The 16701-nt window shown below is 30.4% G+C and overlaps 1 long non-coding RNA gene across 1 annotated transcript; it reads left to right on the forward strand.

Moving 5' to 3' along the window:
* The first annotated feature begins 5946 nt into the window (after nucleotides 1-5946).
* Nucleotides 5947-12034, forward strand: LOC140014451 (uncharacterized). The gene is made up of 2 exons (XR_011821214.1): nucleotides 5947-9458; nucleotides 11795-12034. It is a non-coding gene; the product is annotated as an uncharacterized lncRNA (long non-coding RNA).
* Nucleotides 12035-16701: the final 4667 nt, after the last annotated feature.

Raw genomic sequence — 16701 nt, forward strand, 5'->3', positions numbered from 1 at the left:
GGCTTGAGAAGGACTTGCACGTGCAATACTCAAAAAATGAAAATGATGCCAATAGTTTTCATTTTTTTTTCTTCACTTTTAGTTTCTAATCAGTGAATAATAATGAATACATTACTCTCCCGATGTTAACTACCAACTAATATTTCGACTAAGAACGGAAAATTATAGTAGTAGAGCGGACTAGTTGCATACATTTTTTGTTGATTATAATTTTTTTCTCCTTTTTTTACCTCGGCATGGTTTTTCTTATATTAGCTTTTCAAATCAAAATTTTTGTATCAGCGTAACGTGTTCAACAAGACGAGAAAAATAATGAACAAAATTTAGGAAAATTTTGTTGGATGATGAATAAAGAGAAATAGAGCTTTTACAAAATAAACAAAAGTAAAATAAAAACCAAGCCAAAAAAAAAAAGAAAAAGAAAAATTGGAGAATTTTCAATTTACAAGAAAAGGGGTTTACAAACAAAAAAGTAACTTGAAATTTGTTAAGTATGTGGCCAATATCAAAATGGAACTAACCCATATTTGATCTAGTCGATATTGGTCTCATGACTAATATGAGATTGCTTGGGTATAGGGGGAGAATTATAAATAGGAGATCCTAAATTTAAAACTTTCACTTACCAAAAAAAAAATGCTTGGGTACAGGACCTTATTCTTCAATCCTATTTGGACCCATCACTTCTCCCACTTGCCATTTACAATTTGAAATGTGTAATTTGTGTTAAGGAAAACTTCACAAACTACCTTTGAAATTTATGATAATTGTAGAAAGCTCCTCACAAAGTTATGTCTAACTTGCTCATTTTCTATTTAAACTCCAAAATTGACCCAACGAGGTTGACACTGGCTCAAAATTCTTTTGGTTATACTAGAAAAAAAAATGAAATTGTGTATATAGTGTGAAAATCACCTTCTTTCACCACCTTCTTTCACACTTCCTAATCTTTGATTGCCAACTGCCTGGTTTTACAAGACCTTTGTTTAGTCTCCTACACTAGACAATTCTGAAAAGGTCTTGAATTTCCAACCTATGCTCTTGTCTAGCTCCAAGCCTCCAACACTCACAAAAATCTACTATGCTTCTTGTTCAATGTAAAATACTCAAATTTATCTATGATGCTAACCATATAAACCTTAATGCATAGTTATCAAACCCCGTCCGAAACTCAACTGGAGAGGTGATCGAGTCACCATGTCACCGATTCAATCACAAGTTGCACTATATTTATTATATAATAAAATAATATATTTTTAATTACAAAAATAATAAAAATTTTAAGTCGGTGGTTCAGCCGAAGGTTCTTTCCGATTCATCTATTGAATCATCAGGTCTGTTGCATAACTAGTTTAATTAGCAACCCATCCCGATCCTATGGTTGGTTCATCAAGTTGATTGGTTCGACCACTGGGTCGGGCTGGATTTTATAACTATGCTATAATGCAAGTTGGATTGTCATATTATAAAATTACAAGGTTTTTTTGCACAAGTCAGAGACAAAAATACTAAGTGATAAGTCAGGCAAAATTGAGATTAAAAAATCAACTAAAATCAATTATTTAACATAATGGATGCAGATATGTGGGAGTTTTGGTAAAAAAATAGAAATGAAAGAAATAGAAAAGGAAAAAAGAAACAAAAAAAAAGAAAGGAAGAACGAATATTAGATTAAAGTAATAAAAAAAATTTATTATGAGCGTGTTCTTGTTAATGAACATTAAATACTGTAAGGTCCAAACCAACCTAAGAAAAGGGAGTAAATTATGTTGATAAAAATCAAAACAAATAGTGGCAAACTTTCACTCTATTTTTCAATAGCCAAATTAACCCAAGTGATGACATATTTAAGCAAATAGAAAGCAATAAAGATGAAATAATTAAATCACACAATCGAGCAAACAAAAGAAAGCAATAAAGTAAAAAAGAAGTTCAAACTGATTTATAGTGGTTCGATATCCTCTTTGATACCTACATCCACTCCCAAACTTCACCAAGTTTGGAGTTCATCCACAAAGTACTTCAAATATTGGTGAAGTAGTACCAACTTGTACGAAAAAAACACTCACTATGTACTCACACTAGTCACTCTCTTCTTGAGTCAAAAGGTTTTACAACTCAAGCTAACCTTTTAAAACTACAATTGAATTGTTCACAATTACAATAAAGAACACTCTTGCTTTTCAACCTCATAACTATTACAAGCATGCAAGGGGAGCGTATTCTCACACAAAATCATTTAGAAAGCTTGTTTTCAATATAGGCAAAAGTTCTTGAATGATTTAGACTTTAAAGTGTTTATAGATGTTGAAAATCTGACCCAAAAATCTCTCCAATGGTAAAAAAATGTGTTAGGAAAAGCTGTCCATTACTTAGTAAATTTATGATGCAGATGTTTGCATGGCATCTGCACTGCATCTGGATGGCATCCGCACCCTTGTCCGTACAATCATGGATTGCCTTTTAAGGTGGCACTCCTAATTATGCAGACACCTACATGCGTTGCGACTTCTTCATATTTTCAACGTTCTTGTGCACCGGTCACTTTTCGTAGAATACATCTTCCATCCTTTTGTATGTTTGACATGAGTTCTGTTAAAAACACTCAAGCCAACCATTAGTGCAGTTCATCATTTGTTTGTTAATCATTAAAACTGAATGATTTAGGATCATAAGGTCTTCAGTCTCTCCCTTTTTTATGATGACAAACCAATGATGATGAAGAGGAGCTATCAGATAAATAGATTTTATTTAACTCCCCATTAATGTGTGCTTGAGTAAATATTAACAGGAAGTATTTTAGCACATGAATACAAAAATATAAAACAAGTATTTTAGCATGACTACAAAAATACAAAACATAAAACATCATTCTTTCGATATCATTATTTCTTCCACTTTTGGTATCATCAAAACTAGGATTCCCCTAAGAGAAAGCATTAAAAAAAACAAGTGAAATTAGGCTAAGTGAAGGAAATTAGAAAAATTTTGACATATCCCCCCCTAATATTTTGCATTTATCCCAAGAAGCAATCAATCAACCCAATTGTTCGACAAGGGCAAACAACAACCAAGAATTCATCATGTCAATATTCCGGCAAGGACTCCATTAAGCAATAATAGACAACCGAGAATCCATTAGACAATAACAATTCAAAATAACAAGCATCCATAAATCCAACGAGGACTATAAACAAATTAAGTACATAGATTTGGTCAAGCAAAGAAGTTGCAAAAACATCCTAGTTGGGAAGAACTAGAATCCAAGTTTACAAGGAAAAGAAAATTACTAGAAACTAGTCATGTCTAGATTTAAAGTGCCACTTATCCTCTTTAAGTCACATTTGATAGTAGCTTTCAAAGCTATCCAATTGTTCATCAGTCATGACAAACTCATGTGAATATTCAAGCCTTTGTTGCCTTTGTTGAAGGTTGTCGAGTCTTGAGTGAAATCGGAGGACATGCTGTCAAACTTCAATGAGACTGAATCAATTTTGTTGGGTAACCCTTGAAGAACTCCAAGAAGGTGACTCTCCCAAGAATTTTGAGGAACATACATGAAAGACTCTCGAAGATGAATGCTAGTACTAGGTCTGGCTTGGGAAGTGGGTTCTTGGACAAAATGCTAGCACTAGATCCGGGATGTAAATGAGGTTCTTGAGTTGCATATCATTATAATGAAGTTAGGTTGGAAGAAATCGGGAGAACTGTGGGATTTAAACTTGCAACCATCAAAAAAGGCCCCAAGCTCTCAAATATCCTAGTCAAGATTCTACCATAGGCTAGTCTTTTGATTGAATCCTCCTTGCACGATAACATATATTGAATCATGAATGCTCCAAAATTGATCAAAATATTGCATAAAAGTCCGTAGAAGAGATGGAGCCCAATGTGAGTGACATCCGTCTTATGACCACTAATGTGAGCAAGAACATTACACATGATATGATAAAGGACTCTACGACTAGGAGTGAAGTGATTCATTTTAAAGAATCTCAAGCCATTTTTGGTAGGATTCCTAAAAAAGGACATCTTCAAATCATCTTCATCAATAATGGAAGAGGAAGTTTTAGGTTCGCAAAAGGTATTTCCCTTACTTGATATGCCAAAAAATGTATTAGGCCAAGTGGAGTTGAATGTAATGTGAACATTGTTAACAATGGGAAAGACTTGATCATTTTCTATCTTCAAATTGGCATAAAATTGCTTCACGAGATCAATATAAAGAATGTCATCAACTTTAACAACATTGGCCTAGCCAAACTCATTTAAAGAATGTCATCATTTTCTATCCTCCAATTTATTTTTTTAAAACTTAAATCTTTCTTTCGGAAGAGGTATAGTGAAAATATCGATCAAATCAATCATTGGAAGAAATAAAATTTAGACAAATTTCACCTTTTTGAACCAATTCTCTAATGAGTAATGCTAGATATCAATGTGTTTGGTTCTAGAATAATGAATAGAATTTTTTGAAAGATTTATGGCATTAGTACCATCACATTTAATAAACATATAACTAAATAACAAATCAAAATTAAGTAAAGCATGTTTCATCCAAAGTAATTGAGTACAATAAACACCAGCAATAACGTACTCAGTTTCCACTGTAGACAAAGATATAGAACCTTGCTTCTTACTAAATCATGGATTTAGGCAATTACCAAGAAAACAATACATACTACGAGTACCTTTTTTACTACTCTATATTCGATAAAATCGGATTCCGAATGTCCTACTAAGTCAAAATTGTGGGATCTAAGATAACATAATCCATATTTTAAGGTTCCTTTAAGGTGGCTAAAAATTCGCTTAAACACTATCAAGTGAGATTTTCTAGGACAAAATTCAATCTAGCACATAAGAAAATGACAAACATAATATCCAGTCCATTTGCTATTAAATAAAGTTAACTATCAATCATATCTAGATAATTTATTTTATCTACTTTTATACCTTCCTTATCCTTGTCAAGTTTGGTTGATGTAAAAATTAGCGTGCTACTTGCTTCGAATTTTTCATTCTAAATCGCTTGAGCAACTCCTTGATGTACTTTGTTTGGTTGATGGATGTTCCTTCTTTTGTTTGGTGAATTTGGAGCCTAAGGAAGAAGTTCATCTTGTTCACCATGCTCATTTCAAACTCTCTTTGCATACCATTAGAAAAATTCTTGCATAAACTTTTATTAATAGCACCAAATATAATATCATAAATATATATTTGTACAACTAAAAGATTATCGCTACAAGATTTTGTAAAATGAGAACTATCAATAACTCCTTTTGTGAAATATTTTGAATCAAGAAATCACTCAATCTTTCATATCAGACTCTAGGAGCTTGTTTAAACTGTATAAAGCTTTTGAAAGTTTAAAAATGTAATTTAAAAAATTTTTATGCTCAAAGCCTTAAAGTTATTCAACATACACCTCTAGATCTATAAAATTATTTAGAAAGGCATTTTTAAGATTCATTTGAAATAACTTGAAATTCTTGAAACAAGCATAAGCAATAAATATTTTAATTGACTTTAATCCAGCTACCGGAGCAAAGGTTTCATCATAGTTTATTTCTTCTTCTTATGCATATGCTTTTACTATCAATCTACATGAGAACTCAAGAAAATTTTGTGTATGCTTTGCATTTATTTTATTATATTTACTTTGTTATTAGAAATATTATATATAACAAATAATTGGTTAAATTAAATATCTAATTAAATTTTATAAAATTGAGAATTTAGAAATATCCTAGAATGGTGTAAAAAAAATTTTCTTATAGGGATATACAAATTAGAACAAATAAAGCTAGGAGTCAATGCATGAAATAATAAAACTACAGCCCTTAGTAAGCAAATATGTTAAAGCTAAAAGACCAATTTAACCTTAAAGACTAAACAAATAACCATGCAACCCAAAAAGGGGGATAAGCTTCTGGACAACTGAGAGGGACTTGGGCAAATCAATTGCCAAAACATTTGGGCGGTGACTAAGAGAAAACCAAAGAGAAATGCGCTGCCAAAATCTGCCAAGTCTAAGCGGTGACCGAGAGAAAACAAGGAGAAATCATCTGCTAAAAGATTTGGACGGTGGCCGAGAGGAGAAACAAAGCTTCAATTCCTTTTCTTTCCAACCCAACACTAAGAGAAAAAACTGAGAGGGTGGGAGAGAAAGCTTGGTTAGCTTCATCACCAACTAACCAAAGACAAGAAAGATTACCGCAAGGAAAGTAGGAGAAGCTGGTGTTAGGACTTGAGGAACTGAAACAGAAACTTGAGCAGCCTGCAACGTCGAACCTTAGGAGGAAGAGGTAAAACACTATAACAACTCACTGTTTATTTGGTATAATTGGTTAAACACCAGCTATATGTTGAACTTAGCTAGGAATTGAGCTTCCGGCTGAAGAAAATTTCGTGCAGCAGTTGTGAAACTGCAGGGAAGAAAAAGAAATTGCAGAAGCTGAGCTTAAAGCTGGAATTTGCAACTGTTATTAACATTTCTTGGGTTAATAATGTTAGGAAGTGCATGTAACAGATTTATCTTCGGTTTATAAGGGGTTAGCCGTAGAATGAAAAATTAGAACTTTGAGCTGGAACTGTGAATGAAACCTGATGAAGTTCTGTCAGCACCATCCGAGAGAAAGAATTGGATGTGTAGCTTACCATTTGAGAATATGGAACCATTTTCATTTAAGAATTCAAGTTATATGTTCACACTCTGGTGCTATCTGAGGATTTAAAACAGAGTTGATAACTTGAGGGTGAGTTTTTGCAAGAAACAGTTGGAGGATTCTGCTAAACCGGCCGAAGGAGAAAGATGGAAATATTCCAGTTTTCTCTATGGAAACCTAGTTGCAGAATCTTATCTTATAATTCAAACACCTCCTAACATATTAACTCTAACATACATGCGGAATTTTAGATTGTTAAAGAGAAAATTGCTCAGCAACTGTCTACTTGCTGGAACATAATGTGTCGAGGGAATGAAAACCAGATGTGTAACTTGTTGTTGTTGATTCTGGAAACTTTTACTAATAAACACATGGAATATATGTTAATCCCTTGACTTAACAGATAGGTGCCTTTGAAATTAGTAAAACTTTGGAAAATTCTAGCTGAGTTTGGCAAAAGAAAGCTGATGCAATCTGCTATGATGCTGAGAGGGAGGAAATCAACTTTTGAACAGCATTTCTTCCAATTTCCAACTTTGTAAGCCTTCAGAGATAATAGCTAAGGCTGCTCTGTGGTTTAATAATTATGTTTGGCCCCATGAGTAGAGTTAAATTAAAGCAAATAGGGAGAAAAGCTGTGAATTAAGCTGTTATTGTTGGAAGGAGCTAATGACTACTACAAATAATGATGGCTGATTCTGTGAATAACATTTGATTGAATAAATTGCTGTAACAAGATGTTATTTGTCTTGGTTTATACTGGACTGAAAGTGCATTAAAGTATTCAAAGCTGTAAGCAAATAAAGGAATGAAGTTTTGTTGAAAATCTGAAGTATATTGCTGGAATTTTGGTTTGATGGCCGAAATGGTAGCTAGTTAAGCCTTCTATGATGTTTTTGGAAACTCTAAGATAACTTGTTATAGCTATATACATGAAATGGCTTCTAACCACTTAATCTTGTTTTCATGAGCATTTTAAAGACTTTAGAATTTGAGGGGCTGGTATAGTGGAATAAAATTTAATTTACAAACAGCTGAGAGTTTGGTTAGTTTAAAAAGGAAACAAATGGAATGTCCATATGCCTTAATCTTAGAATATTGAATAGAAAATGGTTTAATCCTAGTCTAAACATCTTACAAGACTATAAACTCGGAAAATATGTATATTTCTTTGGTTAAAATGATAAAGTTGTTATGTTTCGAGATAAAATGTAAGATGGGTGTTGGATATGTTATATCTTGTATTTTAAAGCCAAAACTCGACTTTAATAGTTTGAATCATAAGACAACAAATGATAAGTGATCATCTACAAATTGTATATTCACTTTAGAGTTATAAATTGTCTCAAGGGGGTAGCTGTAAGCCAGGAAGCTAACCCGAGGCTCAAGAGTGATTTATTTGGAATTGGGTGAGTGTTCTTAAGTTACTTGTACTTGTTATTTGTTGAATGTGCTTGATTATTCGAGGTGAATGCAAAGGTTGGTGTGTACTTCACTGCAACTGCCTTTTGAATTGAAATGAATGTTATTTGACTGTGCATGAACGATTGTAGACTGCGTGAACCTTGTTTCATCGGTCGAATTGGGCCCTAAGCCTTGGCAAGCTACTCTAGCCGAGCCAGTAAAGGACTTGGTCGATTAGGTTGGCTACCTTGTGCAATTGAATGGTATACTAGAGTATTACCGTGAAGAGTGGGGATTGTTTATTGCTTATTGAATGTCGGAGATTGTTTATTGTTTTGGAGGTTATAAGGGGAAAGAATGATGGAGTGAGAAGAAGTTGTATCCTTTTAAATGAGTGTGACACACAGGATATGCGTGTCACAACGCTGCTAGAGGATATTCTTAGTTTGAAGGCCTTGTTTCGAATGTGCCCTTTTTGTTTAGTTACTAGAGATGATAATCATTTGAGTAATAGGATTAGCGCTTATGCGTTGAATATCATTCAAGATGAGGAATTTTGGATTCCTTAGTGCCACTGTGCACTGAATGTACTCAGTCTCTCGAGCCTTTGCTTGATTTTGTAAAGATTATCTTATGCTATAAAATCATTTATCGTTTCCGAAAAAAAAAATTAGTGTTTACTCTAATGAATTGCTCTACTAGTTGGTTATACACGCAAGAAGTGTTTTGTAATGTTTATGATTGTATACTTTTGAACCTCACTGAGTTTTAGTTCAACCATTTAGTTTGTTTTCCTTAAAAGAATTGGTGGTCGGGGAACGAGCGAGTTATCTTAGGGAGTTAGTGTGAAGAACTTTTGTGGTGTAAATATTGTGTTTATAACTTCCTTTGTATCATATTATGGTTGGAAACTGTTGTACTAAACGTGATGCCATAACGAATTGAATGTATGGTTTTAGTATATAAAAATGTTATCTCTGAAATTAATGTAAATTAAAAGAGATCTGTCGAGAGTCAGGCAGGCGATCTGCTAATTTTTAGGGTTCGTCCTAGAAGGAGGTGGGACCGTCACAATCTACCTTTATTTCTAACTACTTCATCCTTATCATTTAATTTGTTCCTAAATACCTTAGCACTAATTAAATGCAGATGAAATGCACAAATGAGACGAGTCTATAAATAGATTCAATCTCTGATAGCAAAGGCATCGGTGAATTAGCAGAACAAAAACTTTGTTCTATAGAAAATTCCTTAGCAAAATCCCAAACTTCCCCTACCTACTCTTGTACTCAAGCTTCTTGTAAATTTTTCAAAATATCAATAAAGAAGTATCAAGGATTCAGCAATTCTACAAACTTCCGTTGCGAAATATCTCTCTAATTACCAGTAAGTCCACTTCTACCCAGGCTACTGAATTTATTGAATAATTCATAAAGACTTAATGTAAAATTGGACTTACTGGTAATTAGAGAGATATTTCGCAACGGAAGTTTGTAGAATTGCTGAATCCTTGATACTTCTTTATTGATATTTTGAAAAATTTGGAGCACAGTTAAAATATATGGGTCCATTACAAACATTTGTTTGAATCATAGAAAGTAAAGAGGTTTTATATCGTTTGAGTCTAGTATCTCTTAATGTTAAATATATTGGAGCATCTACTCCTAAATGGAATAAAGGTTTTACAGCAATTTGTATTAAACCTATATGAATATATCGATATCCTTTACTTAAATATCTTTGAATTGTACTATGATTTAATAATGGGATAGATTGATATTCTTCTTGAATAGATATTGTTTCTTCATGAGTTTTAACTGATAAGGCTGTTTTAAAATCTAAAGGGCCTATTCTATAAATATGTTCTATTTTTTCTTCTGGAATAGTCCAATCTGAATTATTTATAGGCATATGATATTCATGACTTTGTACTATATTAGCTTATTTTGAATTAGATCATATTTTTAATTGTCTAAGAAATGCAGCCATGTTTTATATTTAATTAAATTTTTACCTAACCTGGAACAACCGAGCACTATGCCTGGAACATCCTATCTTGGACTTACCAACGGTCTTACAAGGTATCAGGTCTTACCAACGATTTTAGTAAAAGTTTAATTAAATATGTAAACATAAATGCATGAATTAGCCAAATCAAAAATAGAAAAGTAATTCAAACAAAGTAATAGTAGTTCAAAATCTTAAATATGCATGTCTATGAAATAATTCTATCAGTGGCTCTGATACCACTTCTCTCTGTTCTTCGCAGAACTTGAATTCTAATAGTGTTTCTCTGAATCTCTCTTTGGATGAGAAAAGCTCTCTCTTTTGGAGTAAGGGTCGCATAATTGCTCTTCTGAATATATACAGTATCATATTTGGGAATTTGATAAGTTGGAATACTTTGTCTCCCATTTCTAGTTTGAACAAAGTATTGATATCCTCTGGATTGAAGGACTGCTTCTTTATTTTGGAGTTTAGGAGAATCTCTTTGGTTTCTAAGATAATTTGTGTATTCTCGATCATGTCTTTGGGCCATCAATTCACGATCCATGTTCTTGTAAAAATTCTCTAGTAAGAAAATCTGGTAAAGAATTATTTTCTCCTTTAATAAATTCGATTTCAAAATCAAAAACAGATAAAATAGCTTGCCATCTTGCAAATATTTGTTTTGAAACTATATTTTGAACATCCTTTTTTAAAATCTCTTTAGCAGATTTACAATCTATTCTAATTAAAAATTTCTTATTATATAAATCATCCTGAAATTTTGATATGCATAAGACTATTGATAAAATTTCTTTTTTAATTGTTGAATAATTCTTTTGAGGATCTGACCATGTTCCTGAATGAAATCTAACTAACTCTTCTTTTGACTCTTCTAATTTTTGTTTTAATATCCCCCCATATCCTAATTCTGATGCATCTGTTTCAACTATCATGAATACTTTAGGATGTGGTAAACATAAACATGGTAATGATTTGATTTTTTCTTTTAAATATTTAATTTTTTGAGTATGTTCCTCTGTCCATGGTTTTGGATTTTTCTTTAATCTGTTAAATAATATTGAGCATTCTTGTCTTAATTTAGGAAAGAAATCTGCTATATAATTTAAACATCCTAAAAATCTTTGTAATTGATTTTTATCTTTTATTTCATTTGGAAATTTACTAGTAAATTCTAAAGCTCTATTAATTGGTTTTATTGTTCCTTGGTTTATGTCATGTCCTAAAAATCTTATTTTTGTTTGGAATAATTTCATTTTTGGAGCAGAAACCACTAATCCATTTTTCTTAACTATTTTTAAAAATATATTCAAATGTTTAAAATGTTGTTCTAGTGATTCAGAAAATATTAACACATCATCTATATAAACTATACTAAATGAACTATAAGGATTGAAAATATCATTCATTATATTTTGAAATTCTGATGGTGCATTTTTTTAATCCAAATGGCATTACATTCCATTCATAATGACCAAAGGGTGTGGTAAATGTTGTTTTATATCTATCTTTTGGTGTTATTAATATTTGCCAGTATCCTGATTTTAAATCAAATTTTGAAAATATCTTTGCTTTAAATAATCTATTGAGCAAATCTTTTTTATTAGGAATTGGATACCTGATCCATTGTAATACTTTATTTAATGGTTTACAATTTATTACTAATCTTGGAACTCCTCTTTCTTTTTCTGCTTGATTCATGACATAAAATGCAGCACAACTTCAAGGAGACTTTGAAGGGGTGATTAATTTTTTGTCTATTAATGCTTGTATTTCTTTTTTACAAAATTCTAATAATTCAAAATTCATTTGTATTGGTCTAGCTTTAGTTGGAATATTTTTCTCATTAAATCCTGCTTCATAAGGTAATTCTACCATATGTTGTTTTCTGTCCCAAAAAGCATTAGGAATATCAGCACATATTTCTTTTCGTAATAATTCTTCTATTTCCGAAATTCTTTTTTGTATTTTATCATCTTTTAATTGTTCTTCTATTTTTAGATAAGATTTTTCTTCTTTAATATAATTTATTTGTTGTCGTATTTTAGTAATACTATTTATTGTTTTGTAAATAGAAGAGGTTTGTAATATTTGTAATTCTCTTTGTTTTACTGGGGTTAGAAATCTAAAGATAACCGTTTTTTCCATTATATTTATTGAAATTTCTTCATGGCTTACAAAAAATGGGTATATTTGAATTAAAAAGGGTGTTCCTAATATTACATCATAATTTATATTTTTTACAACTATAAAATTATGCCTAATACAATATTCGTTGTTACATATTGATCCTTTCGTAAATTTATATTTTACTTGTAAATTTTCTCTATTTGCTGTCATTAATGTTTCTTTTGTTTTTGCACAATATTTAGTAGGAATTATTCCTTCTTTAATACAACTTGTATCAGATCCACTATCTATTAAAGCTACATATGTTTCTTTGAAATCTTCTACTGTGATTGTTACTAAAGCATACCATTTTTGAAATGTCATTTTTTCTATAGTATTTAAATATTGAATTTCATCTGTTGGTCTTTCGGATATATTTATTTCTTCTGTTTTAGAATTAGACGTTGAAGGCTGATTTTCTATTAATGTTAGTTTTGCTTCTATTTCTAAATCTTTTGTTTTAGTTCTATAATTTCTTGTTGTAATTGTTTTACTTGTATTTTAAGATTATTAATTTCTGTTTGAAGATCTTTGGTAGTTTCTTTTTTCATTATATTTATATTTGGGTATTTATCTATTAATTTCGAAATACTAAAAGGTTCTATTATTTTTGGCATTTTATCCTCTTGAATGATTAAACTTTTTAATCTTTCTAAATATTCTTTCTTAGCTGCTGGATCTTCGATTTTTTCTATTATGTCTAATAAGAATTCTTTATCTTTTTTCTTAGTTATAACATTTATATATTTTGAAGTACTAGAAGAATTAAAATTTTCTTCACTTTCTGAACTAGATATATCATCATAGTAATCATCTTCTGAACTTTGATTTTTTCATTTATTAATAAATTTATTAATTTATTTTTAATTTCTTCTTCATTTGCACAGATTTCTGTAATTTTTTCTTTTAACTTACATTTATTTGCTTTATGTCCTATTTTCCCACATTTATAACAAACAATTTTTCTTTTAATAAATTTTTTCTTTCTTTCAGGTTTTTCTTCTTTAGGTTTTTTATATTTTATTTTCTTATTATATTTTTTAACTTTCTTTTTGTATGCTGATGGTGATTTAATTCTTTTAATTCCAAATGCATTACAAAATGATCCTACTTCTTTTGTTTTAGAACCATATTTTATTTGCAATCTTAATTCTGAACATAACATTAATCCTTCTTTTTTCACAAATGCAAATAATTGTCCAAAAGTTATATTTTCAAATGAAATTACCTCTGTTCCCATTTCCTTTTGCAAATTATCCATTATTCTTTGTGAAAATAAACTTGGTAATCCAGTTATGAATCTTTCTTTCCAAAATGAAGCATTACAATCTGGTCTTCTTAATACATTGGTTAAAAACATATCTTTATACCATCTAAAGTCTGATAAGGTTGGACATCTTAAATTTGTTAAAAATGTTTTATTAGAATTTAATTTTTCTTTTGGATTTCCTATGAAATACATTACTATTGTTACTATTAGAAATTCTGCAGCATCTGATTGTATTTGAATATTTCTTTGATCATCTTCAATTTCTTGGGTATGTTCTAGTATTGATAGTTTATCTTGTAATATTAAAGTATTGTCCCACCAATTTTTTAATTGTCCGGTAAATCCTGAAACTAATAATGTTGCAATATTTCTTTCTTGAATATTTTTAATTTTATAAGCTAGTCTAGTCATTCCCATTTCTTGTAAATTATTTAATACTTCATATTCAGCTTTGCCATCTATATTCCATTCATATATTGAATCTCCATCATATTTTGTTGTACGAAATTTAGATCTTTCTTCATATTGAATATCCGGAGGGCTGGGTCTTGGATAATAATTTTTTGAACTTACCATTTTCCAATCTTTGTTATAATTGTTATAAATTCTTTTTCTTCTTATTCTATTTATTTGATCATCTTTTTCTTCAAATTGGTTTTCTATAGGTAACACTACATTTTCTTCTAGATCTGAAGTTATTGATTCTTCGGATGAATTTTCTAATTCTTCAGTTGAATTTTCTTCTATAATTTGATCTAAAGTATTTATTCTAGGTGTTGGAGGTTTTACCTCTATAATTAAATTTTGTAATGCCTGTGATATTTTATTTAATAAATTGTCTGTATTGTTTATTTTATGACTATTAATATTTTGAACTAAATCTTGTTCTTTTTCTCTGGTTAGGTTTCTTGGTTGAAAATGAGGTGTTGAAATATTATTTGGGAACTTTAATTCTGGTTTCTTTAATGTATCTATTTTTGTATTTAATACTTCCATATGTTGAGATATTGTATGTAGAATTTGATTTGTATAATTATTCTGTTGATAGATTTTTTTAATATTTTCTAAATTTACTGAATTATTTGTACTTGATTCAGCTTCTCTTCCCCTTTTAAAAGGTGAGGCTATTATTTCTCCTTGTCTTATATTTAATTTTACTTCTTGTAATGGAGGATGTATGGATGTTATTATTTGTTCATCTTTTAGTTTTCATTTTTTATATAAATTAGTTTGAACATTTATTTGAGATGTATTATATATATCATTTATTCCTAATTTTGACATATAATATGTTAACCATGTAAAGAAAGGAAATCAAATTTTTGTTTATCTAATTCATTTTTCCATTCTATAATTAATTTTTTCTTATATTCAGATTCTAATTGGAAGAACCAAATTCTTTTTTCAGTATTTTCTTTATCTTCAAAATCTTCTTGTTCAAAGTACCATGAATATTTTGCTGGAATTTTAAAATTCATCAAGATCTAGAAAAATCACTTCCAATGTCACTAGTCAGAGAATTCAAGATTAAATGGTGGACATGATTCAATCAAGAATATGGAGACCAAGCAAATGTGATAAGATTCCTAACAACTGGGGACAAGCTTAAATGGACAAAACAGCCAACTACTACTTCAATAACTATGTCACCTACTCCAACAAACATGCCACCAACTCCAACCACTATTCTACCCACTCCAACCACTCCAAAAAGAAGAGATAAAGAAAAAGTTACCAGTATAGCATCCGAGGCAACTACAAACGACTTTTTGATGAAAAAGATGATGCAAAATCCCGAGATACTCAGAGAATATTTAGATTATTTACAAAAGTAAGATAAGGATGAAGAAACCGACAAAATTGAAGAGTCAGCAGGATCATCCGAATCCAATTTTGATCCGTTTGGTGGACCATGCGGACAAGACCCAAATGACTTTTGAAAATGATATCAACCACTTACTCAAAGATGTCGGCTACATTGCAAAGAAAGCAAATAAAATTCAAATGCAGATGAAATGCACAAATGAGACGAGTCTATAAATAGATTCAATCTCTGATAGCAAAGGCATCGGTGAATTAGCAGAACAAAAACTTTGTTCTATAGAAAATTCCTTAGCAAAATCCCAAACTTCCCCTACCTACTCTTGTACTCAAGTTTCTTGTAAATTTTTCAAAATATCAATAAAGAAGTATCAAGGATTCAGCAATTCTACAAACTTCCGTTGCGAAATATCTCTCTAATTACCAGTAAGTCCAATTTTACATTAAGTCTTTATGAATTATTCAATAAATTCAGTAGCTTGGGTAGAAGTGGTATCAGAGCCACTGATAGAATTATTTCATAGACATGCATATTTAAGATTTTGAACTACTATTACTTTGTTTGAATTACTTTTCTATTTTTGATTTGGCTAATTCATGCATTTATGTTTACATATTTTATTAAACTTTTACTAAAATCGTTGGTAAGACCTGATGCCTTGTAAGACCGTTGGTAAGTCCAAGATAAGATGTTCCAGGCATAGTGCTCGGTTGTTCTAGGTTAGGTAAAAATTTAATTAAATATAAAACATGGCTGCATTTCTTAGACAATTAAAAATAGGATCTAATTCAAAACAAGCTAATATATTACAAAGTCATGAATATCATATGCCTATAAATAATTCAGATTGGACTATTCCAGAAGAAAAAATAGAACATATTTATAGAATAGGCCCTTTAGATTTTAAAACATCCTTATCAGTTTAAACTCATGAAGAAACAATATCTATTCAAGAAGAATATCAATCTATCCCATTATTAAATCATAGTACAATTCAAAGATATTTAAGTAAATGATATCGATATATTTATATAGGTTTAATACAAATTGCTGTAAAACCTTTATTCCATTTAGGAGTAGATGCTCCAATATATTTAGCATTAAGAGATACTAGACTCAAACGATATAAAACCTTTTTACTTTCTATGATTCAAACAAATGTTTGTAATGGACCCATATATTTTAACTGTGCTCCAAATTTTTCAATAGATCTTACAGACCTACATATTCTAAATTCTGTTATATTAGACATTCATCTACAAGGAAATGAATTTGAAAAACATACAAAGAATTTTGCAATAATATATAAAATATATTATAGACCTTTATCCTCACATCTAAATCCAAAATTTATAATGACT

Source organism: Coffea arabica, chromosome 9c, assembly GCF_036785885.1.
Source record: "Coffea arabica cultivar ET-39 chromosome 9c, Coffea Arabica ET-39 HiFi, whole genome shotgun sequence".
In the NCBI taxonomy this organism is placed as follows: domain Eukaryota; kingdom Viridiplantae; phylum Streptophyta; class Magnoliopsida; order Gentianales; family Rubiaceae; genus Coffea; species Coffea arabica.